The following is a 7,704-nucleotide window of genomic DNA, read 5'->3' as shown; positions in this document are numbered from 1 at the left end:
AGTCGAGGGCTGCCGTGGGGGTGGGGTGGGAGGCACAGGCTTTGCTCTGTTGGAGCCTCAAGGAGGGCACCATGTTAAGGCTGGAGGCTGTGCAGGAGAGGATGGTCTGTGCACAGAGCAGGAAGACAACCCTGGGGGAAGAGGCATGCTAGTGGGGGATGACATCATTGCAGAGATGGAGGTGGTGGCCAAGGAGGAGGCCAATGTGGAGCCACAGCAGGAGGACCTGCAGGCACAGCCTGGCCCTGGCCCCAGTACGCCCCGGCCAGCAAGAGACTCGCTGGACGTCCTTCACTTGGAGCTCCGCTACGTGAATGTCCCAGGCCACAGGGCATCCCCGGCTTCTGGGCCAGAGCCATATCCTTGCAGCTTCCAATTCGGGATGGTTGGCAGCAGGGGATGGGCGCCGAGCTCCCGGGAGCGGAGGTGGGGGGAAACAAGGTGGTAGGCACTGGCGGTCAGCCAGGATTCAGGGCATGGGGGACAACAAGGGGAACCGAGAACAGGCTCATGCACATAGGAGGGCAGCTGAATTGCATGTGCCCTGAGGGCATGTGGTAGGGACAGGAAGCCAAGCACAGCACTCACCAGGGAGAACAGCAGCGCCAAGGACCCATCATAACAGCAGAAAGTTGAAGGATACGATTCACTGGGAAAGTCCCTGGAGGAAGGGGAGTCTGCATGCCCATGCCAGCCATGGAACTTCCCTGCTCCCCTTGCCTGTGTCCAGCAAGCTTACCCCAGAAACACAAGGTGCTCAAGACTCGATGTCACTGTGCACGGGGCTGCTGTCCTATGCAAGGCAGGCACTGTCTCCCCAGACACAATTTCTTCCCTGTGCCAGCACTGCACCCGAAGATGTTTAGGCCCTGAGTATATATAAGCTCCCTTGAAACCACTCGAGCTCCATGGGGAGAGCCAGGCACAGCCCCGTAGCTACTTCTACCCACAGCGGTTGCCTGGGGTGGACACGTGCACCCCTCAGGGAGACCAGGAGAAGGAGAGACCACACACGCAGACAGCAGCAGAGCCTGTCTAGCACCCAGCACAGGAGGGCCTCCTGCAGCTCAGAAACGCCGAGCAAGTAGTCGCCTCACACAACAACACCCCGCCCCCAACCCCCTGCCCACTTCTTCAGTGCCAGTCCCTGGTCAGAGCAGGTTGTCTGGGCCTGCCTCCACCCACCACCAAGACCACCACAGCTCTGATGGTGCCCTCCACGCCAGACAGAGACAGAGGGCCTGGAAGGGAAGGTGCCCTGCCCCACACTCTCCGTGCTCTTGCAAAGTTGCAGGGTGTTTCCTTGCACGCCCACCCAATCATCTGGCGGCTCCTTGACCAGAGGCAGATTGTGCGGCACACCCAGATGTTGGCCGGGATCACAAATGATGATGAAGTCCTGCTAAGCTACGTACGTGATGGATTTGCAGGTCAGGCTAAGGAGCCTGAGTCTTCGGGAGGGGTCTGGTGTCTGGGTCAGGTTGAGGTACCCCTGGGACCCGGGGGTGTCTCAATGAGAGAGTTGGGAAGGAGAAACACACGCTTCACCCCAGCTAACAGGTCACCTCACCCCAGCTACATGAAATGCTGCTTTGAGTACGTCCTCTTTCTCCTTCTTGGCCAGGTAAGGGGAGGAAAGCAACTCTTCCGGGTACCGGCGGCAGGATGAAGTTTTCCTTTTATCACAGTCTTTACTTCCACAATGAAGTGATCATTCGGGAGTACTGCCTTGGCATCCTCGGTAAGGAGCGCCTCCCAGCATGGTAGGGGAGCTGGTGTGTGGGAGGGTAGGTCTGGCATGAACCTTCCTGACTCCTCTCTCTGCAGGATACGGGATGTCTCATTCCACTGCAGTCTAGTGGTTGTGGGATCAGGAAGGTCAAGCTTCCAGCTGCAGGCCGTACAGCTCCTACCTGACCTTCTTCAGCTGGTTGGCTGAGCATGACTGCCCAGGTTCTGGCAGGATTGCTGAGGTGAGCGCCAGGTAGGGCATCATGGGAAAGGATCTTGCTGGTCATTCCTTGGCCTCTGGGGAACTGGCTTTGAGCCATGACCTGAACTAACCTGTACCCACTTCTGCAGTCCCCTAGATCATCAGCCAGAGCCTGTAGCTCAATCCCCTGCAGTACTTCTCCAGGGAGGGAGGCCATTAGAGAGTGAACAGAGAGGAGGCCAGGTGAGCAGTCTAGGGCTGGGGACTGAGAGGCGGTTGATTCCTGGAGTTGTGCCCCACATGGAGAATCCAAGCCTCAGGGAGGTGACTGCAGTGAGCAATCCCACGCCATCCATGGGCTGGCGGAGAAATGGCCATCAAAGGACTGTAACACCCACATTTTAGGATTGGGGCACCTTAAGCCGCCTAAGAGGAATAAGTGTCTAAGGTCAGTGGGTGAGAAGCAAGGCTCAAGTGGTGGCTGTCTCATCATCCCTCACCGGCTGAGGCCTGAGGCCGGCTACCACTTGGGGCTCAGTTTGGGCTCAACCAGGGCCCTCTCACCCTCCACGCAGATATCCTCCCAAGGCCCCTCTCTACGTCCTCCCTGATGGGCTGTGCCACGCCCATCATTTTTTGTTACAATGATCCCAGGCTTCCCTGAGATGCTTTCTGCCCTCTGCCATCATCACTCACACTTCCCTGCCCCACCCTGCCCCACCAGACAAGAGAGGCCGCTACACAGGGAATCTGGAGAACCACACTGGGCTCACAGGGGAGGAAATGTGAAGAGATTGCAAAATGGATGAGCCCTTCATTGTGTGTCCAGGGAGGGAACCTGGCTGGGAATTAAGGCCCACCTGAGTAGTGGTGTGGACACCCAGTGTTACTTATCATGATGAAGACCTGCTTTGTCACATCCCCTCATATTAATATGGAAGTTATTTTCTTGCAATAGTGAAACAATGTGCACAAAGAAATAGTGTTTGTTCAGATTTGTGTAGAAATACAGCAGACGCGTCCCTTTTCCATTACAATTCTCATGTGAGACTTGAAGTGTTTATTGAGTTGTAAGATACATTTTGATGGTTCTGCCCACAGCAAATTTTATGATCATGTTTGCACTGCAGAGACATGGAATCCAGAAAAGTTTTGAGTGACTTTCAGCTTCTTTTAGAGCACTTACTTGTAAATTTTGAATTTTTTTCCGTATAGTTCTCTTCAGTTTATTATAATTTTATATGCAAGGTGATTCATTTGTTTTATTTGCCTTTTGTGGAAACTTTGTTTTAATGTACTTTCTGTTTTCTGTTAGATATGCGAGTTGAACTGTGAGTACAAAATTTTTATTTGCATTATTTAGTTGTTTTGGGGTGTCTGTGTGTGTTTTGAGGAGTATTGCTCTGTCACCCAGGCTGGAGTGAAGTGGCAGGATCTTGGCTCAACCTCAACCTCCGCCTCCCAGCTTCAAGCAATTCCCCTGCCTCGGCCTTCTGAGGAGTTGGGATTACTGGTGCATGCCACCATGTGCAGCTAATTTTTGTATTTTTAGTCAAGACTGGGTTTCACCATATTTGCCAGGCTGGTCTCCCACTCCTCACCTCAAGTGATCCACCCACTTTTGCCTGCCAAACTGCTAGGCTTACAGCGTGAGCCACCATGCCCAGCCTCATTTATTTGTTTATGTATTAGAACCCTTCTTCTACTCTCTTCATGTACACATATTTTAGAGTGATTGAAAGAATGTATTTTATTTATTTAGTCAATAGTACAATTTTAAAAGTAATCTTTTTATTCAGTAAATACAGTATTGTGAATAGGTTAAGCCTTGTATAGTATTGTCATTCTCTCTTTCATAAATTTTTCAAGAACTCTGATACTGTTTCCGTCCCCCCGCCTCCGAGGAGAACATGCAGATAGGTCCAAAAAATTGTGGAAGTGAGTGGGTAGGAAAATATAATTTGAAGGCCGGACGGGGTGGTTCACGCCTGTAATCCCCACACTTTGGGAGGCCAAGGCTGGTGGATTACCAGATGTCAGAAGTTCAAGACCAGCCTGGTCAACAAGGTGAAACCCCATCTCTACTAAATATTCGAAAATTAGCTGGGCATGGTGGCAGGTTCCTGTAATCCTAGCTATTTGGGAGGCTGAGGCAGGAGAATCGGTTGAACCCAAGAGGCGGTGGTTGCAGTGAGCCAAGATCACGCCACTGCACTACGGCCTGGGTCACGAGACCAAAGCTTTGTCTCCACCACCCCACACCCCCCAAAAAAGCATTATTTTGGGAAAAACCCATCCAGCACTTGTAAAAATAAGGAATTATTAGGCATGGCCACTGTAGTGGTCTAAAACACGCTTTGAAATTCTTCTCAAACCCATTTGAAAATATTCCTGATGGAGCTGAACACAGTACTTGCTTCTAATGTATAGAAAACACTGCAAGCAGTTTCTGGATACTGGACCACCTCTGGCCTAGTTTAGAGACAGTGACACGGCTCTGCCTAAGTCTCCTGCTCTCATGGGGACAAACCCCTTAGGAGCCCCCGACCAGTACATCACGCAGTCTAACACCCTGATAACACTATGCAGAAGGGACATCCAATGGAGAGACTCAAAGAAACAGAACAAGGTGTCTGAGCATCTCAGCAGTCCAGCCCCTGCTATTTGAGTCACGCTAGCCATGGCACCAGGGAGATGAGAAGACACCCGCCAATGTCCCCATCTTTGGCCATCACTAGATTGCATCCTCCTGAGTGCCCCTGAACCACATTCATTTGGCTGAGAGACTGAGGGCGATTGCAGAGACTGACCGTTAGGAAATTATAATTATGGTTTTAAGCCACTAAGTTTTAGATAATTCTGAAAAGCACTTCAGACTCCTAGAAAAACTGAGTTGTCTACTGACTTCATTGCAGAGAGCTGTAAAGGCCAACATCATGAATGCTAATACCCTGGAAAAGTCAAATCATCCAGACTCTTCTAAGCACAACAGATCTTTAATGTCCCTTCGCTATGGCTGGAGAATAATCTAACATGTATCTGATAGAGTTGTTTGAAAGCCTCTGTTCACATCTCTCAGACTGGTATGGGTCAACTCTGGTCTGGTTTAATTCTAGGCAACTGCAGCAGCTCACCTTTCATTTAGGTCGTGGCCTACCCTGATTTTTTTGATCACTGACTGTGTCTTTGTCTGTGTGTGTATGTTTTGTGTGTTACCATATTTTATCTGAGGAGGCTAAATAGTAGTACTATAATTGTTTTGTGAAGATAAAACATTCCAGGAAGTCAATATTGCTGATCAATCCAGCTTTAAAACAGATACGCAATTAGACATGACAAGATGCCACGTCTAGTATCATACCAAAGCTAGCCAAGCTTGGTGGCCCATGGATGTTATCCCAGCTACTTGGAAGGCTGATGCAGGAGAATCCATTGAACCCTGGTGATGGAGTTTGCAGTAAAGTGAGATCACACCACTGTGCTCCAGCCTGGGCAGCAGAGCAAGACGCTGTCTCAGAAATAAAAAGAGAATAAAATAATAAAATAGGAGAGATCACGGGAGAGAGAAATGCATACAGCTGGGTGGGCACTGTGGCTCATGCCTGGATCCCAGCATTTTGAGAGGCTGATGTGGGTGGATCACTAAAGGAAAGGAATTCAAGACCAGCCTGAGCAAATATTGTGAAACCTGGTCTCTACTGAAAATACAAAGAATTTGCCAGGATTGGTGTCATATGATTGCAGTCGCAGCTGCTTAGGAAGGTGTGACTGGACAATTGCTTGAACCCGTGATAAGGAGGGAGCAGTGAGCTGAGATCACGCCAATGCACTCCAGCCTAGGTGACAGGGCAGGATTCTGTCTGAAAAAAAAAATAAATCAGTGAGAGAGAAAGATACAGAGACAAAAAGAAAGAAAGACAGGAAGGAAGAAAGGAAGGGAGGGAAGGAGGAAGGGAATGAAAATTTGTACCTAACAGTTGTAAATACTTTTGGCATACATGTGATATTTTGATACAAGTAATGTGAACTGGTAAGGGAGGGATCAAAGAGGGGATGAGGGTGGATTAAATTATACTTGCTTAGAAGGAATCATATCTAGTGTTCAGTGGCACAGGATGACTAAACTTAATAATGATTTATTGTACATCTCAAAATAATTAAAAGAGCAAAGGTGAAATGTCGCTGATACCAAGAAAAGATACGCCAGACTCAGTGAGGTGGAATGTCGCTCATAATAAGAAAAGATATGCCAGACTCAGCGGCTCACTGCTATAATCACAACACTTTGGGAAGCCAGGAAAGGAGGATCATTTCGGTCTGGGAATTTGAGACCAGCCTGAACAACATATCCAAAGCATTGTCCCTACCACACACACACAAACACAAAAGCTGGGCATGGTGGTTGGTGTGTGTCTGTAATTCCAGCTACTTGGGAGGCTGAAATGGAAGGCTTGCACATTTGAACCCCGTGTTCAAGGCTGCAGTGAGCTATGATGGTGCCACTGCAGTCTAGGCTGGACAACAGTGTGAGACCTTGTCTCTAAAAAAGAAAAAAGAATCGATAACTGCTTGAACTGAAGGATACCCTATTTATTATTGATATATTTGTTGATTGATATAAGTATTTTTGTGTTGGAGTCGCACTCTGTCACCCAGGCTAGAGTGCATGGTGCAATATCGGCTCACCGCAGCATCAGGCTCCCAAGTTCAAACCATTGTCCTGCCTGAGCCTCCCAATTAACTGCAACGTACTACAGGCAGGCACCACCATGCCCGGCTAATTTTTGTATTTTTGGTAGAGATAGGGTTTCATGGTGTTGGCCAGCCTGGTCTTCAACTCCTGTCCTAAAGTGCTCTGCAAGCCTCGGCCTCCCCAAGTGTTAGAATTAGAGACCTGAGCCATCACCAATGGACAGTAAGATACACAAGACGCGGGGGATTTATCTTTTCACTTCATCCTCACAATGCTACAGGTGAATGAAAACACTTCATAACACGAATAACTCACTTGAAAATCAAAGTTGGTAACTTCTCCCTTTAAAATTATTTGTAAACTTACCCTATAAAAATTGATGATTGTGTCAAAATTTTTCAAGAACATACTTCCTCCTTGCAGATTAGTCTGTCAATTGTAAGAATTATGGACTGCAAAACTTCTGGAACTTGATGTATTTCATTTCTTTAGTTTGTATAATCAGGAAAATTAATTCATTTAGTTATTTCGGTCTAAATATTTTTATCATTCAATGATGTCTTAAAACTTTAAGCAATCCCGTCGGAAACTTTATGCTGTTGTTTATGTTTTATACACTTCACTTTCCTCTAAGTATGAGGTTTAAAGTGTTTCCATTCGTATTATCAATTAAATACGATAGGCTGACAGTGGAGGCACATGCCTATGATCTTAGCACTTCGGGAGTCTGAGGAGGGTGGATCAGGATTTTAAGAACAGCCTGGCAAACAAGGTGAAATGCTGTCTGCACTAAAAATACAAAAATTGGCCCAGCTGTGCTGCACACATATCTAATACCAGTTACTCAGGATGCTGAGGCAGGAGAATAGCTTGGACCCAGAAGGCAGCGGTTGCCATAAGCCAAGACAGAGCCACTGCACCCCAGCTTCGGCGACAAAGCTACACTTCATCTCAAAAAAATGTGATACTATCCCAACCACTCTAGATTATTCCTATCTGTAAGAACATATTACTACACCATTATTTACAACATCCATTGGCAAAATATTCAAGAAAAAATTAACGTGGGTACCTCACA

General features: G+C 47.9%; 1 pseudogene; it reads right to left on the bottom strand.

Moving 5' to 3' along the window:
- Window positions 1-5,259: 5,259 nt before the first annotated feature.
- LOC107966130 (RNA-binding motif protein, Y chromosome, family 1 member F/J-like) overlaps window positions 5,260-7,704 on the bottom strand; it is a 366,174-nt pseudogene continuing 363,729 nt past the window's right edge.

The sequence above is a fragment of the Pan troglodytes genome, chromosome Y, assembly GCF_028858775.2.
Source record: "Pan troglodytes isolate AG18354 chromosome Y, NHGRI_mPanTro3-v2.0_pri, whole genome shotgun sequence".
In the NCBI taxonomy this organism is placed as follows: domain Eukaryota; kingdom Metazoa; phylum Chordata; class Mammalia; order Primates; family Hominidae; genus Pan; species Pan troglodytes.
Note: the sequence above shows the minus strand (reverse complement) of the source record. Positions and strands in the feature narration are given on the sequence as shown.